Raw genomic sequence first — 14,852 nt, forward strand, 5'->3', positions numbered from 1 at the left:
GTTAAAACATCCACTGCTTTCACCCTCGGGGCAGGAGGCATTGTTGGGGACTGAGAGGACTATGCGATGCAGTTGTGGCAGATCTGAATGTTCCCTCTCAGAACAAAACTCATTGCCTCTGCAGAGCCAGTACAAAACCAACAATTGTTATTGCGCACGTTCTTGGTGTCTTCCAAGAGCTTGGATATTGGCAGCCTTTTGGGTATGACATGCAGGTGGTGCCAGCCTTTCCCCTTAATTAACAAGCTCTTGAGAACCAGTCTTGGAAGAAGGTGAGATGCTGCCCATCAGCCGATCAGTGAGGTGCTGGGTCTGAAGCTCGCTGAGACCAGAGGGGGCTGCCTTCTGCAGGGACCTTCCCTCGTGCTGTGGCTCCTGGCTGCCTGCCCTGCCTGCGCTCCGCTGCGTGCCGCATCCCCTGCTCTCATGTGCCATCCTCCACACACGTTGGTGGCTGGCTTCTGCTGCAAAACACTGAAATCCTTCCAAAGCAAACAGAGCAAAAAGGCGGACACCGTGCTTCAGAGAAGGGTCTCGTAGCAGGCTGGGGGCAAACCCTCTGCCAGCAGAGGAGCTGGCTGCAGGCAGTCAGGAGCTGGTCCAGGTCTGATGACAGCAAGAGAGGGGTGCTAAAAATGTGACCCAGCAGTGCTCCCACTTGGCACGTCCCTTTTGAACTACCAAATGGAATTTTTATTTTTATTTTTATTTTCTTGTTAAATTTTTCATTGCAAGAATAGGATGCCGTTCACCTTGAGTTGACTGATGGACTGAATAGGTGAATGTCCCTTTGAATCATCAGCAATGGCTATGAAAAGGCAGAGGCCAGCTGTTCTAGCCCTGGCATGCCAAGTGTTATTCAATAATGTGTTATTACACTCCTGCTTTGCTCCACTCTCAACCCTTGCTTTTCTTCCTTGAACCAAGTGCTACCTTGTGGCCATCAGTGGTTTTTAAGTTAACCCTGCCATCACCTGAAAGGCAAAACCCAACATGGAATAAATACGAGTTCAGTTGGCATACGAGGCAAATACAGAAAGTCTTGCAAGGATCTGGAATAATACATTTTAAATACATATATACATATGATATACACACATGTTTCTACATATACACATATAGACAGATACAGTGAGTGTGTACATATGCATGTGTGTGTATAGGCAAAGGGAGGGGGTACTTTGTACAAAAGGCAAAGGTGTAGAATTTGAGGGTTGCCATGGATACAGGTCAGATGCCTTTGTTCTCGCATTGTGGTGTAGCTTAGGGAGATGAGAGATGCGCCAGCTTCAGAGAGAGATGAGAGAAGAATTAAAAAAAAAAAAATTGAGACATGAAGGAAAATATCCATACATTTTTATCAAAGTTTGAAATAAAAGGCAGTGTAAGAAGGCAATCTACAGATGCATATGCGAATGAACTCACAGAAAGTCTGGGAAATGACTCAGTTGAGTGGCATCAAGGGAAATATCGTGGCATTGTCATGGTCACAGACAGCCCCTCTGTGGAGCCACAAAGCCACTTGTCTGCTCTAGCTGCGCTGGGACTGAGCCTAATGTCTTCGTGCACGGTCTGTGTGCACGAGTGTGCGCCCACACATGTATGTGTGCGTCTAGTGTGCTTCTGTCTTTGTCTCTCCCTTTTAAAGTCTCCTCACTGGCTTTCTGTAGTCCCAGACTATTTGATTTGGTGCTGAGGAGGAGGTTTCAAACCAGGATCCATATGGGGCCTGTCAGTTGCGACTGGATTCATTTTAAAGTCCTTGTTAAGTCCAACAAAAAGCCAAAGATTAGAGCTGATATGTTGGCTTTTATCCAAATGCTGATCCTTGAAAGGCTGCCTTGAGACCGCCAGGCGACTCTCTCATTCCCCTTTTTCTTCTTGCTCTTCTTCTTCCTTTCTAATTGCTTCCCAAATTCGGGTTTATTACCATGGTTTTGAAGCCAGGTAATCAGAACCATGTATGTTTTCCTCTCCCCCATCTCTTTCTGGTACCAATCAGATCGTGTCTCTTTGTTGGTTCAGAAAGTCCATTTTAGTATCTTGACCACCAACGTCAAAGCCTTGGCAAGGCTGCAGCCCTTTGGGATAACTCTTTAAGACCTGCTGTTAGCTAGCAGATACATTACTGGCAGCCAAGCAGCCATGGCTGAGAGCAAAGCAACATGGTTCGTGTCTGCTCGCTGGGAACGCTATTTCCTGCTCTCTGCAGCCAGGGCTGCAGCCTCCCCTTCCTTTGTCCCTGAGCCTCATTGTTCACGGCTTGTTTTCATCGTGGCCAGGGTGCCACGACGGGGGAGAGGTCTCTGGGAATGAGAGGTCTGGCACTGGCCACCGGGCTCCACCTGGGAACTGGAAATCTCCATCTTCACAGCTATGAGCACTGAGGTCACACCTGTGTGATGGGAACAAGGACAACAGGAGCTGTCATGGGCAGCTCCCATTGTCTCCTGTGGTCCGGCTGCACTCCTGCACTGGAGGTATCTCATCCTACCTCAGCTGCTGCTCGGTTTTCACATCCCAGCACTGCGCCTGTCTCTCTGAGAACCAATAGCTCCTGGCAGCCTGGCTGTGAGGGAAGCAGCAGACTGCCAGAAGGAGACTAGGGCTCTATTAAGAGCTGCATCTAATCAAGCAAGCAGAGAGGGAGTGGGTATTAGGAGGGGGAATGGATCCTGGTGATACCTTGTGCCAAAGCCAGAAGACTGAGCAGAAGGGAAGGCAGGCGGGAGCTGGGGACCCCAGCCCAAACGTGAGCTCTCATGGTGAGGACACCCAGGCAGATGCTCCTGCTCCATGACAAAGCTGTGCCTGGTTTGGAAGGTCCTCTGTAAAGCCTGCATCACCTTGGCAGTGTGTCCCATGAACAGGCTCTTGGAGCTCTGGAGAAGGGTGCTAAAGCTACCAGAGGCATGGAGAGGGCAAGATTGGGAAAAGCACCTGGAGGGCTTTGGAGCAGAGAGGGACTGAGGGTGTGCTGGAGACTTGGTGCAAGACAGAGAGCACTGCACATTATCCTGCATAAACCTGCATAGCCTGATCCTGTCCCCAAAGGGAGGCCCAGCCAGGCCAGCCCTGCAGCCCATTCCCCTCTCCTGCACGGGGAGAGCCGTCCGCACCGCGCCAGGGCTGTGATGGAAGCGCTTGGAACCGCATCTGCCACGGGGCCTGCGTGCAACAGGGGGCATTAAAAAGCCATCATATATCCTATTGTCCATACATTAATTTAAAATATATGCAGGCACATATAAAATATGGCCTAACACGTAATATTCGTGCAGTTTAAATTAGACAGTAGGCCGATATATTTTCAATATGCGCCACGCAATGTAGTGCTCAGTACGAGCAGGCAGCACATCGATGTGAAATGTGTGTGAGATGCATCTGGACCGGGAACAGCTTGCAAAGCCATTCAGGAAAATATTTCGAGGGGTGAGGGGCGGGAATGGGCTGGTTCTGTCTTTGTTTTTGTGACTGCTTTAACTCCAGGCTTGCTGTCCCGGGAGCCCCACAGTAGGTTTGGTGACCCCCTACAGGCAGCATGAAAAGGAGGCAGCGCAGCCCACTCTGCAGCGCTGTCATCTCACTACTTCAGTGGCTGTTTAATGCGGAGGGGCAGTAAAGGAACCAACATTTCCATTCACTCCTGCCAACATTGGACTCGCTGATAATCCCTCCGTGCAGGCAGGTTTGTGGAAAGGCTCCGGGCCATCCTGCAGGAGCTGCCAGCACAGCGTGAGCACAACGTGCATGGGAAGGAGCCGTGCACATCCCTGCTTCCAGACACGGCGGTGGATTTATCCTGCACTTCACACCCAGCCCCTCCTCCTCTCCCACCTTGCCCTCCCTACACACATCTCCCAGTCCAGCCCCCAGCCCTTTATCCCATCCCCCAGTAAATTCCCCCCTGCTCATGTCCTCACTGTATGTCCAGTCCGGGATTCCCCACCCAGAGTCACCCAGATCACCTCCACACAAAGCCCTGGCTCTGAGCACCCCAGATCTGACACACACACCTGACTTCATTTCCTTCCAACCTCTCCAAAGGGAAAAATCACCCGTTAGCAATGGACACTGTACGGGAGGGACCTCTCCTCTACTTCTACCATGAAACATGGATGTAACTGGGGCAGGTAGAGGCAGAGCAGACGGGGAAGCCTTGCCAGTCACTTGGTTGGAAGGCAGGTGGTGGGATTTGCTCTTCTCGTCCCTGTTCCCTCACCTCCCTTCTCAGTCACTTACCAGACCCAAGAAGAAAGCCCTTGTAGCCTCCTGTTCCAGATGTTTTCTATCTCTAGAAACATTATCTGGGGTATTTTTCTTTAAAGGTTTTAGTTGATCAACCTGGAAAGCGCTGTTGGAAGTGGACATTACCCACAGCACTTTCTGTTTCAACAGAGAGCCAACATTCGTTCTTCAGAGGGAGGGGAAAAAGAAACTTCCAGTGTTTTGTCTGAAGCCTGTTGAGCCGCTCAGCCCTGCTCGTGGCTGGCCCCCGGCATCCCCTTTTCCTGCTTCAGCATAATGGGAGCTCAGAGGCCAGCGCGGAGACACGAAACCAGCACGCTGGGAAATCAGCGGGATGTGTGCAAGCCGGCTTGGATAAAATCCACCCCAAGCACAGCCCGTACCATAACACGACCAAGAACAGCGAGGCTCTGAAGCCTGAGAAATAACATTTCATTTCTCCCCATCCCCCCGTTTCTTTTTCCAGCCCCACTCCTGCCGGCACACCTGGGCTCCAGTTGCTGCATCCAAGGACCACAGAAAGCCCCGGTCCCACAGCACCTCTTAACCGAGGACCCCAGCTCCATGGAGGCTGGCGTTTGGCTTGGCTGGGTTATTTTAAGCCCAGTTGTTGTAGTTGTTTTATTCTTTATTTTATTTTTCTGGTGGAGGGACTGCGACGGCACCAGGCTGGATCTCCCGGACTGGCTACGCTTGGCCCAGTGCAGGGAAACACCCAAGAGTTGAGGGTAAGCATCTCTCATTCCAACCTCCCCCAGCTCCGAGATTAGGCAGAAATTCAAACAAATGAAGCCAGTTGCTGGAGAGGACAGGAAGCAATTACAGACCACCCTGTAAAGGCAGGACAGCTAGCAGCTTGTGTGGCTGCTGCTGCCGTTTAAACAACAACAACTCCCAGGCCGGGCAGGGCAGGAACATCTTTGAAGAACAATGCTGGAGCGAGGTGCGCTGGAGAAGTCGACAAAGGAGGATTAATGCAAAATGCTCCAGCCCAGCAGCCCTGGGCCCTGGTGGGTGTCCTTCCCTGGCAGGAAGAGGACAAACAGGATGGGGTCGTGGGGCCGGAGGGAGCCGGGACCCGGACCTCCTGGTACCCCGCCAGCGAGCGGACCCACGCAGGTCAGCAGGAGGGTGGCCCTCAGGATGCCTTTTCCATCTGCAGGGCCAGTTCGCAGCAGCATTTTTCTCTCCCTTCGCCATGGAGCGGGGAGCAGGGAGAGGCATTTTCAAGCTGTTTTCCCCAGGATATCCCAGCCACGGCTGACAGCTGGTTCCCATTGGGCTCCTGACCAAAGGCAGTCTCCAGAAAGGGTGGGAGTGGGCGGGAGAGGGGGAAGGGAACCTAATAACGAGGAGGACGAGGAAGACGAAGGATGAAAGGCACTGAAATGTGGAGGGTGGAACCGAAGCAGGAGGACACTCGGTGGGAGGGGCCGCGAGGCTTTGAAGCTCCTCACTATGGGGAGCCTCCTTTAAACCCTACACCATATTGGTACAAGGTGGGGGAGGAGGGTCTGCCTCTCTATTGCCCTCCGAAACACTGCAAGAGGTTGTGCCCCCCACGTAGGATGGCCCGTTTCTGTCCATTAAGCATTTCAAATGCTTGTCCCATCTCCCGTGGCCTCCTGGTCCTCTGTCAGGGCCGGTCCCTGTGTTCCTCGTGGGAAAGGACTGGGGATGGGGAGGTGCCGAAAGATGCTTTCCTGGGAAGTGGCAGGACATGGGGCAGCCTCCTGCCAGGAGGCAGTCAAAAGGAGGATCTGTGAAAGGAACTGGCTGTGTCCCCAGTCCTGGGGACATTTCTCTGACAAGCCCAGGGCGCACAGCTTGCTGCCCGTGCAGCAGCTCATTGGAAGGAGCTGCTCACGTGGGAGATGGAGGAGAACTGGAGCGTGGCTGCAGCAGCGGGACTGGAAACACCCCATGGCACCCCAGCACCCACAGCACCCCAGCACAAACCAGAGGGAAGGCTGGGGTACCCTCAGAGCCCCTGCAGCCCTCAGAACTGGAGCGAGGGTTTGCTCATCAGAGCTGGGCTGGACGTGCTCTGAGGACCCGGTGGCAGCACAGAGACTGTGAGAGCCTGGTGGAGGCTGTGCTTCTGGGAAGGGCTCTGCTCGAGCAACTGGGGAGGGCTCCTTGCTTTCCTCTGTGTCGGCACAGTTGCATCAAACAACTGACAGCACAGTTATACAAGGGCCTAAGGGCTTGTTGGAAATGATTTCCCACTCTTACCCTGCCTAGATCTCAGTGAGCTCGGTGGTCTGTGGTCCGTAAGGATTTGCTGAGGACATACGGAGAAGTTCCCGAGCTCAGTCCTCGGGCACTACAGACCTTGCAAGCAGCCTGGTGAGCAGAGCTCTCTGCTTCGTTGCACAGCCAGTTTGGCTTCTGCTCAAGAAGAAAGCTACCTGCCTTTGTCAAAGCCACGAGATGTGATTTGGGGGTTAGACCCAGCTGAATACTGCTCGCCGCAATCTCAGTTTGCTAATGGCATCGTTCTTGTTTGCAAAGCACTCCCACACCCATGGCTGGTTTCTGCCCAAGTATTTGTTATCCTTAAATGCTTGCTGGATAACATGGGCTTAATTGCAGTCACCCTTGTGCAGGGAGTGTGCATAGCACCAGGCCATGAGCACCTTGGTCGAGTTTACGGGCTGAGTTTGCATTAGAGACCCCTGCAAGCAGAGACCCCGCTGCAAAGTGTGTGGTCATTATTTCTCAGGTGATGTACCTTTCTTGTGGGGATGCCTTCAGGTACCTAATCAGCTGGGCATCTCCTCATGCTGGGCTTGCTAAAACAGGCAATGCCATTTCTTTCCTTCTTGCCACAGCTTAGGCTTGGTGGGGACATTTGATGACATTGGACCATTGTTTTCTGTGTATCTCACGGCTCCCATCTGATTTGGGGTTTGATTTGATTCAAAAGAAGACCAAGAAACTCCTGCTTTAGAAGGGTGCTGGGAAGACATCTCCCCTTCTTCCCAAATCAAACCCAAATGAAACTCTCCCCGAAAAACTGGAACCCTACAGCTTATTAAATTACAACTGACTAAACTCAGGACATCAAGAAGGATCAATGCAGCCAAAATATAAGAGCACATGAGCCACAAAGGAATGTGCCCAGCCAACACCTGCCTTTGGAGTGCTGGATGTGTTCCTTTGCCAGCTGCATAACCCCATAGCATGGCTGAGAGGTTATCCCCATGGGATCTGAAGTACCTTGCCCTAATCCAACAATGCGTGTGCTCCGAAGCAATGAAGGGAAAAATAGCAGCTCTGAAGCGAGCAGACCTGCCCAGGCTGGTACAACAATGCGAAGTGTCTGGGGCTGAGCACAGACCTGGAGGAGAGCACCCTCATCCCTCGGCCATCCTCGGTGCACGGGCTGTAAATCTCTGGAGGAAAAAATACTCTGTCAGCGCATTGTTCCTCCCAAGGCTGCAGGAAACCAGCGGGGGGAGAGGCATGAGGTGACACAGAAAAAACAATGGAAGGAGAAAGTTAACAATAACATGGGATTTTTATTTTTGAACAGCAAACTATTTCTGGCAGAGAACTAGTTGAAGGTTCAGCATGGCCCCTGGTGCAATGCAGCCAGCTCTGCTCCCAGCTGCTCCTGGCTGCAATGGGAGCTGGAGCCCCTTGGCCATGTCTTCAGGAGGTCTTGGGGCTGAAGGCCAGGAGGGGACCGGCTGCTGCGTGTGGTGGCATCGCCAAGCCCATCAGACTGAGCCCGTGGTGACCAGAGCTGTTCTTCACGAGCTGGCCCTCCTCCTGGCTTCCAGAGCAAACAGCAGAGCTCATTTTGTTCTCATGAATCTGCAGGAACGTAGCTCAAAGTAAATAAATAAAAATCAAACAAATACATGCATTTTGGAAAGCAAACAGCTCCGGGTCGTCGTGAATGGGCCCAGCGGGGGACAGTGCCTATTAGCATCCAAAAACACTTAGAGAGCCCGGGGGGAGCAGAGGTGGCTGCGTTAGGGCAGGAGGGGGTCTCGGTGGGCTCCTGCTGCAGTGGTGGCACCTCCTCACGCTGCCCCTGCCCCCCTGTTTGTTTGGGGTTGTACCGGGATCTGCAGGTGCCCGGTACGCTGCAACGAATTGGAAAATTGAATGCGATATTAAGTTAATTAAAACTGCCCTCTGTGTGTTAATCTTCTTGTCAAGTTTTAATTAAGTGCTGATAAAGGTTCAGCACGGGGGGCACTCCTGGTTCCCCCCAGCCGGCATCCTGCAGGCACGGGGGTGCTCCTTAGGACAGCACTCGGCTTACAGCGGGCTCCCCTGGGTCATGCACTGGCTGCTTGGGAGCCAAAATAATCCCAGAAAATTGTCCTGCCAGTGTAGCTGCCATCCCCTGCTGCAGGGACAGGACGCTGGGGCCACCAGGAGCTCTCCATGCACTGCTCTGCTTGGCAGCTGTGTCCTCTGTCCCTCCCCAGGAGCCTCTCCAGGGGGCTGTGGATGTGTGGAGCTGGTGCCTGAGCACCCTGCCCCCAGGGGAATGCTCTGGGGAGGGCTCAGGCAGGGCGCAAGGAGCCAAGAGCAGGTATGGGCACATGCAAAGGGAGGATACCCAAGGTTGCACTGGCAAGAGGGGTCCTTCCTCTTGGGGACAACGTTCAGAGAGATTTCTTTCCCTCCTTTGGAATTATTGGAAAGGTTTTAGCACCGTTTGGTCCCTGTGATGGTGTTTGGATGCAGCACTGGGACACGATGCTGCACGGTGCGTCCCAGCCCCAGCCCCCCCTGAGCTGCAGGCAGCAAGGGCTGGGGACTCGGGGTTCAGCGAAGAAGCTCCTGCTCCAACGCTGCAGGAAAAATTCTTCTTAGAAAATTCTTCTTAGAAAAGCTCTTTGCCTGGATAATATCTCCCTAAAGTGGACAAGATGATCCCCCGCCAGGGTCCAACTCTCTTTACTCTCCTTGTTATTTAACAACCGCAGGTTGGAAAACAGTGTTTCTAGCAGCTCAGCTGTCTCTTATGTCTCTTTTTTTCAATGCCAGACAATATCATTTTGCAGCAATTATCTCAATCATTGACCATAGATTGAGCCAAAGAGTTCCTTGCTATAAATTTCTGCAGATATTTCCATTGCGGAGTTGACATTTCCCTCTGAATTGACAATTAAACCATCTTTGCGCAGTTATAGCCATTACATCTAACCTCTGTTGATTCCATTTCTGCCTTTTTTATGGGCAGCGTGTTTCCCACCCTGCATACAAGTCTCACCTAAGCTTTTTATTGTGTTTTTAAGGTCCCTGACTGAAATTAAGACATTTCCCATTTTAGCTTACGACACATTGTAATGCCTCTAAACCATTACAAATATTCTTTGAAATATCTCAGGACCGTATCCAGCACACAAATGGAATTAAAAGTTGCTTGTTTAGAGCTCGAGTCATTAACTTGAGTGGCCAGAGTGTTTCTCCTGCCTCAGGTTTTTCAACTCAGCACAGGTACAGCACCTGCATTTACAATTAGGAAGTTATTAAGTGATACTGCTCTTAAAATTCACTGTGACTGCTCCCTGCTCACGGAAGCCCTGCTGTGGATTTCTGCACCCTCTCCCCAGCCGCAGGATTAGGCAGTGTGTTTTTTTTGGACACGTCTTTCCATTGTGCTGCGGTATCCAGTGTAAAGGGTACAGTTTCACCAGTTACAAGCAGTACTTGTCAATCTCTCGCAGTTTGTTTTGGAGTTAATGAATTTAGGAAGGTTCCCATATATCTGCCCTGCTCTTCGACACGCCTGGGAGCGTGCTTGGCTCAGGCTGTCCAGCGTGTTTCTGAGAGGTGGTTTCTTCGCCCCAGCCACCAAGATTAATTTTGTTGAGACATTTTCATATGCTCGGGGAAAAAAAAATAAAAAAATAAAAAAATAAAAAAATGAAACCACCTGGAATCAATTGTCAGCACAATGGAAGTTGGCATAGTTAGTGCTGGGGAGAAAGAGGTGGACAATAGTTTATTTACCAGAAATACTGCTTTGGGGACAATCAAATCTATTGGTGAATTAGTGCCAAATTGGATGAATAGAGTAGACTGGAAAAAAAATTAAGGGAAAAAAAAAACAACACTGGAAAAGTCAAAACCTTTAGTCATACTGTTTTCTGAGATGAATTTGTTTTTGTTTTGGATGGACACTGATAAATCTGCCTAAACCTGAGCCTGCTGCTGCAGCCAAGCGGGGCGAGCACTCCCTGCACCCCTGGGCTCAGCCCCGCGAGCCCCTGGGTTTATTCACACCACAAACTTCTTGGTGGCAGCCTCTGTCTCTTGTTGTGTTTGTTCTGAACGCTGTCCCCACTCATGGCTTATCTCTAGGCACAGCAATAGCAACAACCAACAACCCTCTTTGCTTACATCGCCGTCTCTTTGCAGGGTTTCCATAATCCAAACCCTCTCACCTAGCTCTTCTTCCTTCCTCCGTGCAAAGCGCCCGCTCCTAATGGGGCCAGCTCACGCGGAAAGGTTACTGTCTGCGCTGCCAGCTCGTTTTCTGCAGCCCCAGTGGAAACGAGGAAAATGTCAGCCTTGTGCTTACGGGGATGCCAGGCTCCTGCAGGACTCCCCTGCAAACACAGTGCCCTCAGAAGAAATCAGCGCCCCAGCTTTGCTGGGTACAACACCGACACATCGCCTTCTCTCCTTCCTTTCCTTGGAGAGGCTTTTTGGGAGCTGTCAGGGGCTCTGCGTGTCCCCGCCAGGGCTGGTGGGCTTTGCTCAGGCTGCTGGCTGCACACCTCTGCATGCAGTTTTTTTCCCCCCCTCTTTGCTTTTTGCCCGCATAGGAGAGGAGCTGCCTGTGTGTGCGTGTGCCCGCGGCGGAGCTGCGCATGTGTGTGCCACTCGGCTGTCACTCGCCCCGTCACCAGAAGGGAAGCGAGCGCTGGCAGGGACTGAAGGTCAGCAGAAGGACATCTCAATTATTCTGTGTCATCTGCGAGGAGCTCGGCTCCTGTCGGAGTCCCAGCGGAGTGCAATGAAACAGTAACTCAGCTGCAGGAAAAAAGGGAAGTGGAAAAAGAAAAAAAAAAAAAAAAAAAGGAAGAAACGGGGAAAAAATGGCCCATGCTGTCTGCACAGAAGCTAAGGTCACTGGGATTGACAGCTGCTAGCAGATATCTCTATTTCTCGTGCCGAAAATAACACCTCTCTGGGCTACAGATCTGCGTTTTCAATTAAATATTGGGCAGTGCAGAGGGGAAAAAAAATCTCTGAGATAATTTCAGAGGAGGGAGAGGAAATGGAAAGCAGGCTTATAAAGGAAGTCTCTCTTGCTGGTCCCAGTAACCTTATTTCCTCGGGACTATCCCTGTGTGTTTCTCCTTCTTGTCTCTTATCTTTAACTCTCCTTTTGAAGCCCTGGGAACCCGGAGGCTGCGACTGGAGGAGTGACTCTGGGCAGAGGAGCAGGAGGGGGAGCCTCTGCCTTGCATCGCCCTTAGCGTGGGGAATATCTGGGCTCTGACAGCATCTCTGCTCCCACCTAACCCACGGCTGAGCTGTGCACAAGGCTGGGCCCACTCTGTCCTGCAATGCCTGGAATTTGGGGCTGATTTCTGTTTGTTTCGTGCCAACGGGATGCCTCCATTAAATACAGTTAAGTTGGAGCCAAGGGCTTCCCCTGTACAGGTGGGATTTTCTGGCTCCATGCAACGCCATTGCATACAGTGCTGCTGTTGGTGATGTAAAATTAATTCATACATGGGCTCCAGCCCGCTCACCATGCCCGGTTGGGTACCAGGAGGGGTGCTGGGGTGCTGGGGAAGGCGCAGGGCTGTGCCGGGGCTGGGGGTGCATTCCCTGGGCCTGTGGGCAGCAGAGGTGAATTAAGGAAGGGGCCAAGGAGCCGACTGCTTTGCAAGGAGGCTCTGCTCCCTCTCCCCCAGTCCTGGGCTCGTGCACTGGGAGTCGTGCTCACACATCATAAATTGTATCTGCTGCTGCACTGACAGGCTTCCCCGGGACATGGGCCTATTTATTTTATATGCCGAGAAACACAAATGTTTGCGCTGAGCAGCAGACATGATGGGAGCAGATGCAGGTATGGCACCTTTGAATCCTGGCCCTGCAGCCTGCTAGGAGCTGAGCAGGAGGCTGACGAATTGCAAACACGCCGAGACCCCAACTTGCTGGCAGACCTCTTGCCTGCCTCTCTCAGCTGGTTAGCCGATGAGTTGTTTAAGTGGTCTTTTTATTGTGCTTCCTTTCCAGCCGTTTGGATATGCTGGTGGTAGGAGGCTCTGCTGAGCTCCGGGAAGTCTTCTCCAGCCCGTCCTTCGCATCAGTGGGTTTTGGGGCTGGTGGAAAAGGGGCCTAGGGGTCACCCACCTATGGACTGATCCTGCTGGGTCCACGGGTTTTATAATGTGGACCACCTATTGTGATTTGACTTGGGTTTGTTTTTATTAGAGTCACGTGAACTCATTTGTGAGTGTCCTGAACTGCTGCCCACAACCTGAACAACCCTTCTTCCTCCTCTAAAAGTTTTACTGAGATGCCAAAGCATTTAACCAAAATTGATGTTATTTCCTGGCCTGACATCGCTTCTCCGCTTCTTCTGAGCTCTGTCCAAAAACTGAAGAGCTCCCTTGAGAGCGTGTTTGCCCAGAGCAGGGAGCTGATGTCTGAGCTCCCAAGACCCCCAGCCTGCAGTGTGTTAGATGCTGGATTTGCTCCCCCGTGGCCCTACCAAGCCCCCCTCGAGCCCACTGCCCCATGGCCACATCCCCCCAACGTGGGTGGGAAGGGTGCTCCCTCTGAACCCAAATCTCTTTGATTTCATGGGAAAGGCACACGGAAAGGTGAGGGCAGCACCCTCAGCACTCTGCAGGCCTGCTTTTTCCAGGCTGGGGGGCACAGGGCTGTCCCCAGAGGAGGTGAGCAGAGGTGGAGCTGAGCCCTCCTGGAGGCAGCGGGGCTGGGGCTGCGGTGGCCAGGAGAGGGGGAGCGGCAGGATGGCGAGACACAGGCACCTGGAAGGAATTAACGCTTACCCTCGGCCGCGGCTTGTGAGCAGAAAGAACAAAGCAGGCGAGGAAAAAACAGAGCAACAAAATGGTGCTAGTGGGAAAAGGCATTCCTGCTCCCCTGCGAGGGGAAGGAGAGGCCTGCGCAGCTCTGCACGGCCCTGGAGCAAAGCTGCGCCCTGCACGAGGCTCAACCCTTCCCCTATTTTCTTTCCTAGTCCTGTCTCTGATTTTTTTTTTTCTGCTTTTTGTCTTTCCCTCTCTTACCACCTTTATCCCATCTCTCTTTCCTTCTCCGGTCCCTCTGCTTTCTTTCACGCATCCTTCTCCCACTCCTCTCCCTTTTCTCTCTATCACTCCAGCTGGGAAGATAACATTTATTTCTGTGCTCATTCCCCTTTCTCAGCAGCCTGGAGGTAGCACACCCCTGCCTGTCCTTCCTCCGGGATGGAGCCTGAGTGGCAATCCTCACCCCCAAATCTTCCCCTGGGGCTGCAGAGGTGGGGTAGGCAGTGTGAGCATCGCTGCATTTAGGCAACCTCATACATTCTGCAAATGGTCACTGATGTGAAATGACCCACTCCTGCAAGGGATACTCTGCATCTGGTCCTCCACTGGGCTGAGAGGTCCTGTTCCCTCTAGGTTTTGTTTCCCAAAGACCTTTGATTAAAATAATTGTTACTATTTGCCTCCTGACTGACTGCTGCTGGCAGCTTACCCAGCCTGATCACAGCAATTGTTCCAATAAAAGGCAAAAAGTTGCATTTTTACCAAGGATTTTTCTTCCTTCCCATCTTCCTGGTGCATTTTGTCCAAGGTGGAGGCATTTGTTACTCCATCAAGGTCTTCACGCTGGGAGCAGGACTGCAGCCAGTCTACTCCGACTGACAGCCCCGACTGTACTCGTCAGAGGAATTTGTTCCTAAGCCCAGTGTGTGCAGCATTAATAACATTTGCAACCCTCCTTGCTCTTCAGTTGTGCCAGAGGTTTGGCTGAGTGAAACGCTGGCTCGGTTATTGTGCAGCATTCCTGGAGCAGAGGAGCGGAGCAGAGGTTGTAAAGCGGAGCCCTTGGAGCTGGGACGCAGCACACCGCCTTCCCAGGCCCTGGAGATGCTCATCTGCAAAGCACAGCCGGGACAAGCCTCTGGGAAGCTGAGAAAACTCTTAACTTTTCTGTCCTCTTCTCACCACCGGCCAGACTGGCTTGTCTGTGGGTATTTCTGGCCCGGCCACGAGCAGGAGTCACGCGCAGCTCCTGCGGCCGGGAGAGCTCCAGCCAGTTTTGTTGGCTTGGGGAACTGGATGAGTTTGGGGACGAACTCAAACATCTGAGTGCTTTAACCCAAACCTGAGCTCCAGCAGAGCTAGTGACAGAAAGGACCCGCATAACTCGCCCAGTCCCTCTCCCTCCCATTTCCAACTTCCTGAGTTTCTCCCACCACCATCTTCTGTCCCTATAGGGCCTGATGTAATAGGGCGGCAGTAAAAAGTTACTAGGTATAAATGAACTGATGGGGATTAAAGAACCAGCACATGCCTCCTGGAAGGCTTTAAAAGCATCCTGTTTAGAAACAGCTCTGTTTCTGCGTCCCACATTCTTTGTAATTTTCTTTCTCCTGT

Source organism: Anas platyrhynchos, chromosome 10 (assembly GCF_047663525.1).
Source record: "Anas platyrhynchos isolate ZD024472 breed Pekin duck chromosome 10, IASCAAS_PekinDuck_T2T, whole genome shotgun sequence".
In the NCBI taxonomy this organism is placed as follows: Eukaryota; Metazoa; Chordata; class Aves; order Anseriformes; family Anatidae; genus Anas; species Anas platyrhynchos.